This window comes from Pinus tabuliformis, chromosome 4_2 (genome assembly GCF_031772625.1).
Source record: "Pinus tabuliformis cultivar Carrire ecotype Pingquan chromosome 4_2, CPIR1, whole genome shotgun sequence".
Classification (NCBI taxonomy): Eukaryota; Viridiplantae; Streptophyta; class Pinopsida; order Pinales; family Pinaceae; genus Pinus; species Pinus tabuliformis.
The window spans coordinates 457,328,411-457,345,040 of NC_142304.1; the positions used below are offsets into that span (position 1 = coordinate 457,328,411).

The 16,630-nt window shown below is 38.1% G+C and overlaps 1 pseudogene; it reads left to right on the plus strand.

Moving 5' to 3' along the window:
* Positions 1-10,509: 10,509 nt before the first annotated feature.
* The window catches only part of LOC149169936 (glycosyltransferase family 92 protein At1g27200-like), a 37,957-nt pseudogene continuing 31,836 nt past the window's right edge, over positions 10,510-16,630 (plus strand).

Below are 16,630 nucleotides of genomic sequence, written 5' to 3' on the forward strand. Positions count from 1 at the left end.
GTGTTATAGGTGGTGGAGGGGAAAAATTGGCCATGGGATACATATATGAGGCTATGGATTAGGAAAAGGAGAAGATATGAGTAGCCTACAAACATAAAATGGGTAAATATGGGCCAATTTGGGAAATCATTGACTATAGATGAAATAATCAACTCCATTGTACAATATATGCAGTTGGGTATTTCTTGAACCCAATGTATCATTATATAGCTTAGCTAGGAGAAGATTAGAATGTCGAGATAAAATTTGGGTTGTATGATTTCTTGGAGCTCATGGTACGTAATGAGTCCAAATAGTTGGAAATATGTAAAAGTATTTTCACTAATGCCTCGGGTACCTTTGGAAAAAACTTGCAAAGATGGCAAGAGATGTGGATCAACCAGGTAAGAAATTCCATTTTTTTTAAGTTTAATTATTTACAATTCAAATCTGAAACAATTTCCTTTGTAGCCAGATTTAGAATCTAAATTATTGTACAATGAACTAACTACAGTCTTTGTCTTTGCAACACATTAGTGGGAGTCATTTGGTAGCCAATTTCCTCAATTGCAAAACTTTGCAGTTAGAGTCTTCAACCAAAATTGCATTCCTTTTAGTTGTGAGCGCAATTGGTCTATTTTTTAGTGGATTCACATGAAGAAGAGAGTTCATTTGGAATAAAAATGGTTGAATGATCTCATTTTTGTGCATTACAACCTTTGATTAAGACGTAATTAGTTGATGAACAAAAGGCCTGATCTAGATCACATTATGTTCGAGGATATTGATCCAACATCAGAATGGGAAAAGGCAACTCAACCAACTGATTTTGATCCTGAATATGATATTGACGCCATAGAGTTAGGGGGGTTGATCACAATGCATATTTGGTAGTTCTAGTGGAACTAGAACTAGTAGCTCAATCAAGCAAAATAAAACAACCAATGGAAAGCACTAATCGTGCAACTCGACTAACTCATGCTTATGTTAGATCTAGTTTTGTTGTAACTAGTACTACTGAGGTTGCAACTATTCCTCAGACTCTAAGCAAAATGATGTTTATGTAGCTCTTATTGATGATCCATTGTTTAGTAGTGGTGATGAGTTTGACAGGGAGTGATCATGTTGATCATTGATATGTAGACTTGTAGTAGGCTAGTGGTCTGGTGGCTTATAGCATTTTTTTTCACTCTAGAGCCCATTTAGAGCCTCGATGATTATGTATTTTGTTGTTGATATGTATTGCACTGAGTGCCCTTTTGATCTATTCATCCTTACATGGTATATAGATGAGCAAACTTTGCATATTTTGTCTCTAATAGTTTGGAATCATGGCTTTAAATTTTATAAATACTTTTTTCATTAAAAAATCATTATTTAATGTTTGTTTTTAAAGGCTAGTAACTCATTGAGATCTTACCAATCCTAATTTTCCAGTTCTGGTTCAAAAACTGGTTTGAAAGGTGGATCGAGGTGGTTACTAGATCTGGTTTTTAAAACCATGTTTTTCCCTTTATCTTAATTTCATGGATAAGTTTGTGTATGGATGATTGTTGTGATATAAAACATGTTTTAGTGTCTTAAATTAAAATCGAAATTTTCTAGACTTAATGCCATTTACATGACTATAAAAAATCCTAGAGATGAAAATTTTCCCAAATAATGGATTAGTAACTCACTTTTATGGATGAGGAGTGATACATATGGTTCTTATAGACTAAATCAAGGTTTAAAGAATGGTTTTCTTCCTAATCCATATTTTTTAGTATCGAAAGTTACTTATATGCACACAAACCATAATATATTCCCTCAATATCTAAATCTAAAGCATACTAGAAAATTAAAAAGCATAATTTCATAGGTTAGAGGTGATACTGACAATTCTTATGACCTAATTAAACCATCATTTTAAAGCATATTCCTTGGATTTCACCCCCCCCACCCCCCCCCCCCCCCCCCCCCCCCCACACACAGAGATGTAAAGTCATTATTATGCTATAAGACATACATATGAAATATTGTTTTATGGAATAAATTAGGACCCAATTTCATAGGTTAAGGGTATTATATATAGAATTTTTGTGTGCTCTACATAATATAATTTTTTTCTAATCCATGTAATATACTCCCATGGTATGAGTTTTAAAAATAGAATTGTTTCACAAAAAGTTATAAATTAATTCTAATATAAGAGATAAGTAAGGTTATCCTCATATATATATATATATATATATATATATATATATATATATATACTTTAAAAAATTATTATGTAAAACACTTTAAAACACTTTTTAAAATTTTATTAACTCCAAATTAATAAAGCAATAAATATATTTTATTAAAATTATAGAAATATAGAAATTTTATAGTTATTAATATTTTACTATGGAAGAGTTTTAACATATTTTGAAATTGTTTTGCAACTAGTAGACAAATGGTGAAAATAAATGTAATTAAGAATTCATTTACAACACACCCCGATCGGGGTGAAGAAAAGGACACTATGCGGTGAAATGATGGCAATCTGGACGTGGAAGCTCAAGCCACCTCCTGAATTAATCATCCTCAGTTATGCAGAGCCTGCATGCAGGGGTGGTCGAAATCCGAGGCGTGGAGGAGAATGAATAATGGCGAGAGCAGGGGAAAATGATAGAGATGGAGTGTAGGATAGGTATCGCTAAATATTTATGAGTTGGCGAAAGCAAAGTAGAAGATAATGAGAGGATTAGAAAAGTGGTGAGGGCAGTGAGTAACAGTCAAAGAAACTCGGGTATCCAACTCAGGAAAGGGCAGGAGACAATGGCAGAGAGAAGAAGGAGGGTAGGATAAAATATAGATGAGAAAAGGAACCAAATGGGTCAGGACAAGGACAAGCAGGGAATTCAGAATGATAAAGAGTAAGATAAGCAAAGAGCTAAGGTGCGAGGAAGTCCCCAGGAAGCCAAAAAGTATATGCCAACCAAAGGAATAGCAATGAGGGTGAACAAACAGGAGAAGGGACAGTCGGAAGAAGAAGAAGCTCGAGGAGAGGGAGAAATGGAAGCTAGTAGGGAAGAACATACGGGGAGGGCGATGGTAGATGTTGGTCAAGGTAGCCGGAGCACCAATAGAGGAAAACCCTCCCAAAGAGGCAAAGGTAGAAGTCGCAGGGGCTGGGGAAGAGGTTGGCAAGCCGACGCTTATGAAGCAGAGATGCAACCTCCCAATCATCAGAAAAGAGGATGGAGAACAACAGAGCAGATGGCTCAAGACGCAGAAAAGGCGTATAATGAAGGGACGAATGCGGATATTAGGAGAATTATCCAGGAGCTGGAGAACAATATATTGTAAGAAGCCTCTGACCTAGAAATGGAGGATTGGAGCAGTCTTCTACCGGATCTAGGAAACACAAGGGGTCGTTTATCCTTGTATAAACAAGCCCTGCATGTCTATTGGGTAGTGAAATGGTTAATGAGATGACTGAAATGGCTCAAAGAATCCCAAATCTAAGAAGGGGGATGAAAAATCTACATATCACTATCCAGATGCAGGACACCATGTTAGAGGAAATTCAAACTTTGCTAAAAAAGATAACTAATGGGCAGTACGAGGACGAGATCAAGCCAGAGTTCATGGTAGACTGAATCCTTTTGTTCTGTTTTCAATTGAACCTTCTGTCAAATGCTAGGAGAATCAGTTTTTTGGAAATGTTTTTGAACTGTTATAGCAGGTAGGATTATAGAGCTGTATGTAGGTAGAGTAAGACACATGTTGTAGACTCGGTGGTTCATGTTTATATGCTATGGGTTGTCATTTTTAGACTGCTGGTGATCAACAGACCCGGTTTCCCTTCGGGGCGGGTTGAGATCACCCTTCAAATGTACATATTTTATCTTAGTTGGATATAATAGAATAGATCCTACAGTAGCTTACAAAAAAAAAAGAATTCATTTACAACAAAATGCCACGTAAATAGTTGTCCACCATTTTCCATGCAAATAAATTCCTTTACAACAAAATGTCATGTGGATAGCTGCCCACCATTTTTTATGCAAATACTTGCTTAAATTATGGTGGGAAGCTATCCACATGGCATTCTTGCATAAAAAATGGTGGGAAAATATCCACATGCCATTTTGTTGTGCAAAATAATGACTTGGTAAATAATTTTTTTTTAATATAATTTTTATACCTCATAATTAAATTTAAAACCAGATTAGAAAAATAAAAAATACATTTAATTTTTTTTTTTAATTTTCAAAAAAATTAATTTAATATTTATTTTTTTAAACTTTAATAAACTTCAGAAGATCAGATAAAAAAATATTTACACAAAAAAAACAATAAAATCTACTTCGTTTTCCTTTTTTATCAGGTTAAATTTTTTTTGAGACAAAAACCATTCACATAAAATGTCTGACTCAATTTCAGTGGTTATATGTGGAGATTGAGCCAAAGATTTCTGATTCTATGCATTGTAATTTATGAGGTATACGTGGACGTTGACCAATAATATTTCGGTTGAATTGGGAACGAACTCATTACATAGAATTAAAAGCTGATCCTGCGCCGGATGCATCCTCTCAAGTAAGTTAGTATCTTGCTGGTTAGCTAAAAGGCCTTTTAGCACTTCTAATGTCATCATTAAACCAGTAATTCTAACTCGCTATGAAGTAAAGATTTGAACAAACCACGAGACGCTGAGTTGGTCGTTCATAGTTGTACATTACTAACACAGAGCATACCATGAGTGCACTTTGGAGCTCAAGTAGGCATACAAATGATTTCCCTCAATATCAATAATAATATGGAGAGTGAGCTTTAAATGGAAAGTGAGCTGTGTTTAAAGGATAAAAATTTACCAACTCACTTCAATCAAGCAGAAGTACCCAAAAAAAAATCATAAAATATGATATATTTGATCAAACCAGCATGTTTGTATGAGATGATTTAGTGGTTGATATGGTGGGATATTATTTTTTTGACGGTTGGGATTTGATAAAGTGAGATCTTATTTTTTTACTTGGTTTTAAATCTTATTGTGACATCTTTGGCCCCTTGTGATAAGGCTTTAGGAGTAGGCTTTCTCATTCTTGTGGACTGCAGCCACTAGATAGTCTTGGCTCTTGCTAAGTAATAATGACAACCACTAGATTTGATCTTGGGTTTTGCCTAGATCACTCTGACCAAGTATTTTTGGCTCTTGCGAAGTTATAAATTCCTGGTATATCTAGCTTACAGGTTGTTGGCTATACTCTTAGTGTTATAACAATAGTCGCTAGATTTGCTTATATGCCTCAGAAAGTACTCCCAATTTACTATGGTAAAACAAATAAAAAGGAGAAAATGAACACTAGCATTAAGCATAATTACCAAATTTAGTCAAATAGATTTGGAAAATTCTACAATTCAGTTTGATTGGGCCTCTGAAATTACAAATTCAATTTGGTATGAGTGAAAAAGTTTAGCAAGTTGTCCTCCATTTTATTGAAAGAGGATTTTGTGAACATTTGTTTGACTTGAGTCTGCGTCTCTTCAACAACACTTATGATTATGATAAATAATATTGTTTGTTTATAATAAAATTTTTTCAAATTTCAATACATTTTTCTAAGAATTTTGTTGGAGAAATAGATCACATAATTTCAAAGCTTTTTGAATAGTAAAAAAATGTTAAAAACAATACTATGAAAATAACAAATTAAATTCCCAAAAAATCAACAATAAAATAAAGCTAAAACCATAATAATACTTATTATATAATTGATATTATTGAATTCAAAATTGATTATTAATAAACTATTCTTAATAAAAATTTCAAATGCCCCATCTCATCATTTTTTTGCTACATATTTACAATCCATTTATAAGGGGAAAAAACACACTCCCATCCACTCACTCAACAGGATAGCTATATCATCTTTTTCATTATATATATATGAAGATATCTTCCTCACACTGTTAAAATACCATGTTATTTGTAACAAATCAAAATATTTAATAAAAAAGTATGCCCCTCTTCCATTAAAGTTGGAAGAGTTGGAAAAATTAGTGGTGTGTCATGGAATAATAAGTAGATATTTGAGAGAGGTCACTTATCATCCTAAAAAAGATACAACTTTATGTGTCTATTTCTGTCTGTAGCATTAATTACAGAAATAACATTTCTAATTGCACGAATAACATTTCGATCCAAATTAGCACTAACCAATGTCTCAAGGTACAAACTCCAAAAAGGAAAAGATAGTACGCAAAAACAAAGCAAAACAATCATTTGAAAATGAACAAAAGGGCTGAGAGCACATTTTTTTTTAATAAAATTTTAGAAAGTGATATATTTTAATATTTGCAAATTGGATAATAACAATCTTTTGCTGAATTAACACTAGCTAATATTGCAAATGAAAAATAAACCTATAAAATCACTCTAGCCAAAAAATAAACGTAAGAAACAGTATAGCCAAAAAAAAGCTAAAAGCAGAAAATTGTAAACTGGATACTAACAACATTTCTGCCGAATTAACAGTAGCCAAGGTTTCAAACTACAAAATAAAAGTAAGAAACTGTACAGCCAAAAAAAAGGTAAAAACAGAGTAATTGAAAGAGCTGAGAACAAAGTAAAATTTTTAAAATGACATATTTTAGCATTTGTAACCTGTATGCTGCCAATAATTTTATTTTGAGGTAGACATGATTGACATATTTTTTAATGAGGTGGTTTTTTAAATATTATTATTATTAATAAGTAGGTTTTTTTAGAGTAGCTAGAAATGGTAGATTTTCTGTTTTATTTTGTTCAAAATTTTAGTTTTATATATTCTTAGAATACTTAAATATATAAAGTTTTTCAAAAAACTAAATTCAATTTTAAATTCAAAATATCTACACAATTTTTACGTTAAATTAAATTAAATTAATTTTTTTCTACATCCATAAATATAATTTAAATAATGGTACAATAAAATCTTACGGCAATCATTTTATTAAATATTAAAAAATATTAAAAAAATTCAACAAAAATACCAAAACCACTCTCTATTTAAACCCTTCTTAGTTCAGCTCAAAAGCACTAAAGAAAAATTGTAAAGATAAAAATATTTGTGAAGTTTAGAAATCTTGGCTAATCTTATTAGGCTTCAATATGCCGCCTGTAAAAAGTTTTTTAAAATATCCAATTTCTAATGATTTTATGTAGTGTTTAAAGAATTTTGACCATTTTAAAGGTTATAGTGTACAAAATGGAAATTGATAAATTTATTTTAGAAAAAGAAATGGAAAATCAGGGCTTTTGAATGTTAACCCTAAAATTTACAGACTTTCATTTTATGTTTTTAATTGTCCATTATGGCAAAAAAAAATCAAATCAAGTTTTTTTTTTGGATCAATTAGAATTCAAGGAAACCATCTTGTTCCTCATGAAGCATTATGTGTACCTGGTTTCTCATTAATAATTTCTGTCTATATAACTGTCTACCTTAGCTTTGCTTCAATAAATTGTTCTCATCTCTATGTTGTAAGTCAAGCTATTACAAATATCAAAACAAAAAATAAACAAAACCATATTTAAAAACTTACTCATCTCTGAAATATGCAATCTGTAAAATGTTTGGGCGTATTTCTTTTTGGTAATTTTTAAAATAAAATATTTTTTCTAACAAAATTGAGTGAATCAATTATTTAAAAAAATAGAAATTGATTATTTTTTAGAAAAATAATACAAAATTATTCTATTTTAAAATATTGGGCCTTGACTTTACTAATTTCATTTAAATTTCTTAATGGTCGATTATGAAGATAATTCTAATCCAGTTTTTATTTTTTAAATATAGTTTTTAATTTTCTAATATTCAAATATAAAAAAATTCTAATCCAATATCTTTTATCAATAAAAATTCAAGGAAACATCGTGTTCTTCATGGATCATCATGGTGTGCGCCTTATTTCTCATAAATAATTAGTCTCCATATAACTCTCAAGCTTAGCTTTGAGTCAATAAATTGCTCTCATCTCTATGCTGTAAGTCACGGCATCGCAAATAGGAGAGTACTAAGAAATTGTCAAAATTATGTTTACAATTCAGACAGTTTCCATCTTCTTATTTTATAATACATCCAAGTGAAGAGGAAGTGAAATTTCAGAGTTTAAAATATTACTACCTCTCTGCATACATGGAATACATTTTCCATTTCACATATATCATATTGATGGACCACCCAGCCACTACAAACCGCAACTTTATGTAAATGCGGAGGAAAAACATTTTCATGGAGAGAAGTCAACACGCCAGAGCATTGCCTTTACCCATTCTGCACTGCGTGAAACCCCAAGCGGTGAAAATCACAATACCGTACATGAGATATGCGATTTAAGCTACCAAATACCTAAATAAGATAAGACATATATTACTTTAATCTAAGAAATACTTATTAAGACATGACATTAAAAACTTATTGCTCAGCTGATATGTGGTTGCACTAGTGTAGTGCTAATCCCTTCAACGAAACGGAGGACGGAAAATGCCGCGAGGAAGAGAAAAAATAGGAGCCCTTTTAGGACCAGGCCAGTAAGCACCTGGTGGAGGAGGAGAAAATGGATTAAATGGAGGTCCTGGCGGAGAAGGGGGCGCGAATGGGTCAAATGGAGGCGTCGGCGGCGGTGGAGGAGGTGCATACGGATCAGGCCCAGGATTAAATGGAGGTCCTGGCGGAGAAGCGGGCGCGAATGGGTCAAATGGAGGGGTCGGCGGCGATGGAGGAGGTGCATACGGATCAGTCCCTGGGTGTGGATGTGGGCGTGGCGGTGGCGGAGGCGGAGGGGCGTACGGATCAATATGAGGCTGTGGGTGTGGGCGTGGCGGTGGCGGTGGCGGATGTGGTGCGTATGGATCAATATGAGGCCGTGGGTGTGGGCGTGGGCGTGGCGGTGGTGGAGACGGAGGCGCATATGGATCAATATGAGCTTGTGGGTGTCACGCCCCTACACCTGCGGTAGTCTTTCAACCGCTTATAGCGAGGTGCGGCACCACCGAACACTTTCTTTTCACCAATACTTATGTTTGTGGACTACGCCTAATTCACTTTCTCCTACTTAGTTTGTGTTTCGCAACCAAGTATTATTATGTTTATCCTTTATACCAATGAACACCCATACTTATTCATTATCAACAACAATTATAAAGAAAACAATTGCACAGTATAAATGGGAGGGGCAACTTCATCACTTTTACAATATACAAGCTAAATCTTGGGAAACCCCAAATTTACACTTAGTCAATTTTCACAACTTCGGCAAACTCGGTTGCCCAGCTCGTCGGCGCCTCTGCACGGTCGCCGCACGACTCACCAACCCGTCGTTCACCTCGTCGCACGTCTTCGCCGGTTTGCTCTTTGTTTGGTCGCAAACGCCCAAACCGTGTACACCTGCTCACACGTAGTCCCACTTGCCAACCTTGACAAATGCCCAAATCGTGTGAACAGCACGTAGTACTGCCTGCCCAACTCTACGACCTCCGGTTCCAACCTTCGTTCACCTTTCGTGCCTACTTGCACGATGGGCGGGTGCTCACCCGAGCCACCAAGACACCCTCGCCAAGTCTCGGCACAACGACACCTCCGCACAATCAACCCGGGCACGTCTTGCCCAACGCGTTCACCTCTCACCAAGAGCGTTTCCACCAAGTGCATTCTATCAAGGAGAGCGCATGAGCTATGCGCTCATCTCCCCTTAAATCTGCGCACAAGTGATTCTCCTCCAAGAGCGAAGTAAGAAGTGCGAAGTTCGTTGATGACTTTGAACGCTCCAACGTTCAAGCATATATAGTCTTCTTTGTGCGTGGGTGGGCTGCCCAGCCGACCGCCCACACACCCCCATACACACATCCATTCGGCGCCTTTGTAATGTCGGCCTTGCTCTCCATCGCTGGTCGGCCAATTCTATTGCAAACGCTTCATATATGTGTATAAGCCAACGCCCAACACTTAGTCGCCCACCAAGTGTTCGTCGCATCTTGTCGCAAGGTCGCAACCGCAGCTCGCATAACTGGTCGTCGCACCGTCGTGCACGACCGCCCGTCGCACAACCGCGTTTGCCCGTGCACGCGCCCGGGTCGCCCGCGCCCAACCGCGTCGCACATCTCCGAAGGCCTTACACATCGCCCGCGCCCGGGTCGCCCAAGACACCCTGGCCAAGTTTCGGCACAATGACACCTCCGCACAATCAACCCGGGCATGTCTTGCCCAACGCGTTCACCTCTCACCAAGAGCGTTTCCACCAAGTGCGTTCTATCAAGGAGAGCACATGAGCTATGCGCTCATCTCCCCTTAAATCTGCGCAAAAGTGATTCTCCTCCAAGAGCGAAGTAAGAAGTGCGAAGTTCGTTGATGACTTTGAATGCTCCAACGTTCAAGCATATATAGTCTTCTTTGTGCATGGGTGGGCTGCCCAGCCGACTGCCCACACACCCCCATACACACATCCATTCGGCGCCTTTGTAATGTCGGCCTTGCTCTCCATCGCTGGTCGGCCAATTCTATTGCAAACGCTTCATATATGTGTATAAGCCAACGCCCAACACTTAGTCGCCCACCAAGTGTTCGTCGCATCTTGTCGCAACGTCGCAACTACAACTTGCACAACTGGTCGTCGCACCGTCGTGCACGACCGCCCGTCGCACAACCGTGTTTGCCCGTGCACACGCCCGGGTCACCCGCGCCCAACCGCGTCGCACATCTCCGAAGGCCTTACATCCTCTTCCACCTAAAATCGGTTTCATCTTCGACAACATACCATCCTGGTAACCATCCACCAAGATCATCCATGATGTCAACTCCTCCACATACTGCAACCATCTCTACAACATATGTAGAACCACCGTCTCCATCATGTCTCGCCTCGGCAACCATCTGTCACCAAGATAACCATACCAAGGTATACACCTCATCGGTATGTCATCCATCAGAGATCATCTCAATCCATGATCATCGATCACCCTGTCACAATCTCCACATGCTGCTCCACCATGGAAGGTTGGTCCCTCCATCCAAGCTACATGCCCACTGCAACATCCTGTGTCAACCTCATCATGTGTCATCATGTGAACTGCTGCCATGATACTCCAACATATGCTAACACATCTCTGCACACTGCATGCCCCCATGTTTGAACTAGTTGGGTAGCTAGTCCAACTGTCACGCTCAAACCATGAGAGTGAACATCCACATGTCATCATCATTCGTTTCTCAAAACATCCTATCACATCCTCAACTCGATCAAGAATTCATCTCCATACAAGTGTAAGCCATGCTTAGGTCCATGAAGTAGCCCTCATCTCATCTACAACATGTTGTCCATGATGTTTGGCGTCAATGTGCTACATGAAATCAGCCACATCTATCCCAACATCATCCATATGTGTATCTTCTCCATATGAAGAGATCATCTCATCAATCTCCAACTCTCGATGTGCCACATCCAAGTCCATGAAGCAACCTCCATCATATCTACAATGTGTCATCCCTCAAGTCTGCCATAGAAACAAGTATCTACTTGTCTCATCTATCCATGTGCTGCCCATGATCATAGATCAATCAGCTCCCATGTCAAAAGGTAGTTGAGTCTCGGCTCAACCCATGCCCAAGTGTTGCCACCAAGGCATCATCATCATCGTAACTCCATCACTCCAAAGTGTCTCATATCGATCCTCCACATCAAGTCACTCTTTCAAGCCATTCCCATACATGTACTTGAAAATGTGCACCCCATCCTGCATCAAAGTCTTTGACCTCAGCTTCTCAATGCATCAAATCCTCTAAGTTCACCATATATGAAGTCCCTAAAAGTCACAACCTTATGTCATCATGAGCTCCATAAGTCATCCCCAACCAACACCTCAGCAAGCATACAAGTCTTGGCCCAAAGGTCTCTGCAAGATGCCTCAGCTCTCCATGTAGTGAAAATGCTCCATAGTTTGCTCACAACTCCATCCAAGTCCATGATCTTGTTGTACAAGAGTGCACAACCTCTTCATCGGCTCATAAGTAAAACATCTCCGTGTCACACTAGCAAATCCACTTGCACAACATCCCTATTTTGGCACTCCTCATTGGATGTCCATAAGTGACACCTCTATAAGTGCTCCCACATAATGTCCCTGCATAAGACTGCCATGCTCCATGTCTGTAATGGGACTCCCTTGTACCTCATTTTCCATGGTTCTACATGATCAACTACGACAGGTATACCTATAAGCGTTTACTCTATCTTGGTGCAGTGTTGTTGATGACCATGTAGATGGAAAACTACCTTGTACATACTTAGGAACCTATCATATAGTCTCTGCATCACCGTCTCTAGAGTCGATACTTCAGCAAGTATAGCCATCTTCATCTCTGCTCTGGCAGATCCTGCTAATTATTCCTCTGTCTTCCTGGATTCTTACAACTCCTTAGCCATGCACTCGTCTTCTGCTATTAAGCAATTAACACTTGTGCTCATGGATTCAACATAATCCTTTGTAACATCAACCAAGGAGGTTGGATGTCTTCGTGCATCTGTCACAATCACCCATTCTACAAAGTGTATAGGTGATGCATGCTCATCTGGGGTGCATGGTCTATATGCTTGTACAACTCTGTGTTGTGACTCATAAAAAACTATGTTGTACACCTCTGTTCCCATATGGTCCTCAAGGAGAATAGTATCCCATTGTTCACTCGAGACTTTCTCTACTATTGGAGTTCATGAAACCTATATAGTGATCGCATTTTCTTTTGGCATGAGGTCGGTAACGCGATCTTGTTCTAGCTATTCCATCTCCATGTCGATATTTTATACTATCAGTTCATCAAATGAAGCAAGTTCATGTTCTTGTAGCTGCTCACCATGTTCCTCATCTACTGTTGGTTTAGAGTCTCCAACTTGTATCAATGCATTTTATGTTGTCTGAATGCCTTGCACATCCTCCTATTGCTATTCCTCTTCCTTTTCCTGCTCATGTTATGCTTCCTTTTCTCTTCTATGCAGCTCTTGTTCTTCTCTGAGCTTATGTTGGACTTCCTACAACATCCTCTCTACATCTTATGTTCATGACTCCTCGGTAGCTACAATATGAGGGAAACTTGCAATATACATTCACAACACTCTCTGAAGGTGTCCATGCCTAACCCATGAAAATAAACTATTGTCCGGAATATATTGCATCAAGAAAGTAAGCAGACATGAAGAGTTTTTCTTGTTGATCCTTGGGTGGGCTCTGAGCATTGGATAGATTCACTTTCAATTGGAGAGCCAATATGTCAAACTAGGAGAATGGCTTTCATTCACTTGCCATCTGATCCAACATAGCAACCCAACTCTGTGGGAAGGTATTTGTACTCCCTTGGCCATACAAGTGGCATGTGAAGATGACCAAGAATTGGGATGCATTCCTGAGTGCGTTCATCCTGTATATATAGTTAGGTGTCGTTATGAAATTTACTGGTTCCATTACCTAATGCTTCAAGATGTCTCTTATGTTCATGCTATTGTTGGGAGTGGAGAACAGTGCATCCATCCTCCTCATTGGCAATTAAAGATGATATATCTCTTGATAATCCTTTGTCCTAAAGGAAGGAAGCCTTACTCCACTAGCACTACCCAAGATCATTGTCTCAGGATTAGTGTGCGAGACAATCCAGTGGATCACATCTACACAAGGGAACATGGGAAACCTACATGAAACCTTGTATAATTCTTACTTATGGATGCTCACATAGACGTATTTATCCTCCACATTCTCCTCAAATCTGCCTAAGAAAATGGTGTTGATGTATTTCCATGTGATCATGATGTCTTTCTCAATGAACAAGTGTGTATTTATGTACACGGGCAAGCTCATAGATCCATGTTTAACCACATCCCTAGTACTACTTTCAACTATGTATTTTGATCCAGCTCTCTTTGAGGCCATGATACCTGTATTGTTGATAAGTTTCTCAAATACCTATGGTACCTGGAGATAGAGAAGACACTCATGGGGATACAGTGTCAACTAAAAACCTCAAAAAACTTGGAGAAACATTCAGGTAACAAACCGGTGAATGCTAGACAAGGTTTTGCACCATTGACCTTGTGGAGCTAGGAGACTGTGAGCTGGAGCTGCTTGCAGAGTCCCAGCTACGAGTGAGGTTGAATACTAGCTATATCTTCACAATGTGAAGTCTATTGGGGTTGGCTACTGACTAAAACTACGAAATGCATAGAACAGTCAGGTTAGGTTGCTAGTTGAAACTATGCATTCCACAGTGCAAGTGGGTTAAACTAGGACCTTCCTCCTGAGATTTTGTAGAGCATAACCTGGGGATAGTGTGGGTAACCTTTACGCAATTACTAGAGGCAAGGTAGAGCCTTGAATACCAAGAATGTGCAGAGCATGCTGGGAGAGACAAGATTCGGACCAAGCCAACTTCGATCTGCCCAATGGAAACCTGAAAACATGAAGGAGTGAGTGTGTGTGTGAAGCTAGAAAAGATCTTTGTGTAATAAAAATGCATTCAATTCAAACAAGTGTAGAAATAATTCAAATGACAAAACCAATAATCTTAAGAAGCGATTCACTGAAACGATGACTTTGAGTGGAAAAATAGTGTTATGCATGTGACACTAAGGAAAGGTAATGCAAAATTTGAAACAACACTTATACTATCTAACATACATTGAAACACCAGGGGTCATTCAATAAAATGGAGGAAACAATGCTCATACAAGCCAAAAACTAAAAAGCAATAAAAACAATAGTAAAAGGCATGAAAAATAGAACTTACCTAGAAAGGTTGCGTCCACTGTGTCAAAGTTTCTTAGATGCCTTGGGAATACCAGAGCTCCAAGATCCAGTGTGAAGAATGAGATGTGAGAAGTTGTTTAAATATATTTGGTGAAGTTAGAGTTTATGACATGCATGCCGCAAATCTAGGAAAAAGTGACACTTGTCGGGGAGTTTCTAAAAATGGCTTTACATGTAACTCATGTTGCTAAAAATAGATCCCTAAAATCTATAGATTCTTTTTTGCTTTTTCCTTTCTTCCTTTTTGGGAAATGTTGCCTGACATGCAAAGAAGGATTGCCCAATTCTAGAGGGAATCGGAAAACCTATTAATACATGCGACAAACAACTAGTGAGGGAAAATGTTTGCATTGTTTCTAGACTAAGACACCCTGGATCGCTGGCCAAATATACACAACATTCTAGAGAGGTGGTGATGAGTTGCTCTGCACATTTCTAGGGAGAAATGCCTCTACCTAGTTCTGCGCAATTCCAGAGAATAGTGCAGATGGCCTGGGATGCTTTACGCATTCCTAGAGGGAAGTGTATCTAGGCGAGTTCTGTGCATTTCTCGAGGGTACTCCAGTTAGCCTGGCGTGCTCTACGAAATTATGGAGAGACTTTTCAGCTGGCTGAAACTGTGGATTTCAGGAGAGCAGTGTCTGCTGGCTTGCTCTACATAATTTCCAAAGAAAGGTTTCCTGGCCTGATCTACATAATTTTTTAGTTCAGGGTAGTTGCAGGGCTACTTTGTGCAGTTCCTGAGGGGAAGACAAGTTTTCCTCTAGGTTTGTTCTGCTTTTCTTGAAAACCTGTTGACTGGATGTGAACTAAGTGTTGGGTGTTCTTGTGGTTGACCAACGGGACAAGTGAGTTGAACACAAGCTACTAAATGATATATGAAATAAAATAGGAATAATTACCTGATGAGTGCATGATAAATGCAATGATTTTTAGGAGGGAGGCTCCAAAACGAGGCAAAGGAAAAATTTTGGAGGGTTAGCTCATGGCTTCAAAACTAAGCTTGAGGTAAAGATATAGTGCCTTACCATTCTCTTGATTGGTTAGCTCATATCCCAAGACACGTCAAGTTAGTTGTTTTGATTGGGGATGAGTGGCATATTGGTAGACTAGTAATAAGTATGTTAGAGTCTTAGTTTCATCTTTGGTGTTTCTCCACTGCTAGTGGGCCTAGAAAGTACCTTGGAAAAGTCAAGTAGGAACACAAGCATCACTCCACTTTAATCGAGCCTGGTCAGTGCCCTGACAGAGTTACTTGCATTACCACTCTGAACATGAAGCCTTTCTCTTATTTCGCCTTATTTATTTTTCATTTTCAATTTTTTTTTCAAAGAACTGTGCATATGCACTTATTTATTTTAGAGGCAGAAGAGGGGTCTTGGATTATTGAGAGTAGAAGAGGTTTTCCCTTTAGAGAAGTATTTTATATATACCTCTGACAATACTTGTTAAGGTTTTCCCCCTCACCTTACTCTACTTGACTGAGCTGACAAGGGTTAACCCAAAAGAATTGATTAGAGTAGGTTGTACAAGTTAAAGTGAAAGGGTTGTGTATTCACCAAGGCACACTGTCAACAAAATGTATTTTGCATCAGGGTATCATTGACTGAACATAACAAGTTATTTCATAAAGAGAGAGGACAATAGATAATCATGTATTGACATCATTACAAGTTCTCTTATAATTTACTTGCTTGTCTAGAGAGCCAAACACGGTTTCATGCGAAACTAAGCCTATCGGTGAAAAACAAGCAAACAAATAGAAAGCAAAGGACACAAGTAAATTAATGAAAAGAAAGAAAACATAGCAAGAAATAAAGCAACACAAAAAAACTAAACAAGAAAGCATGC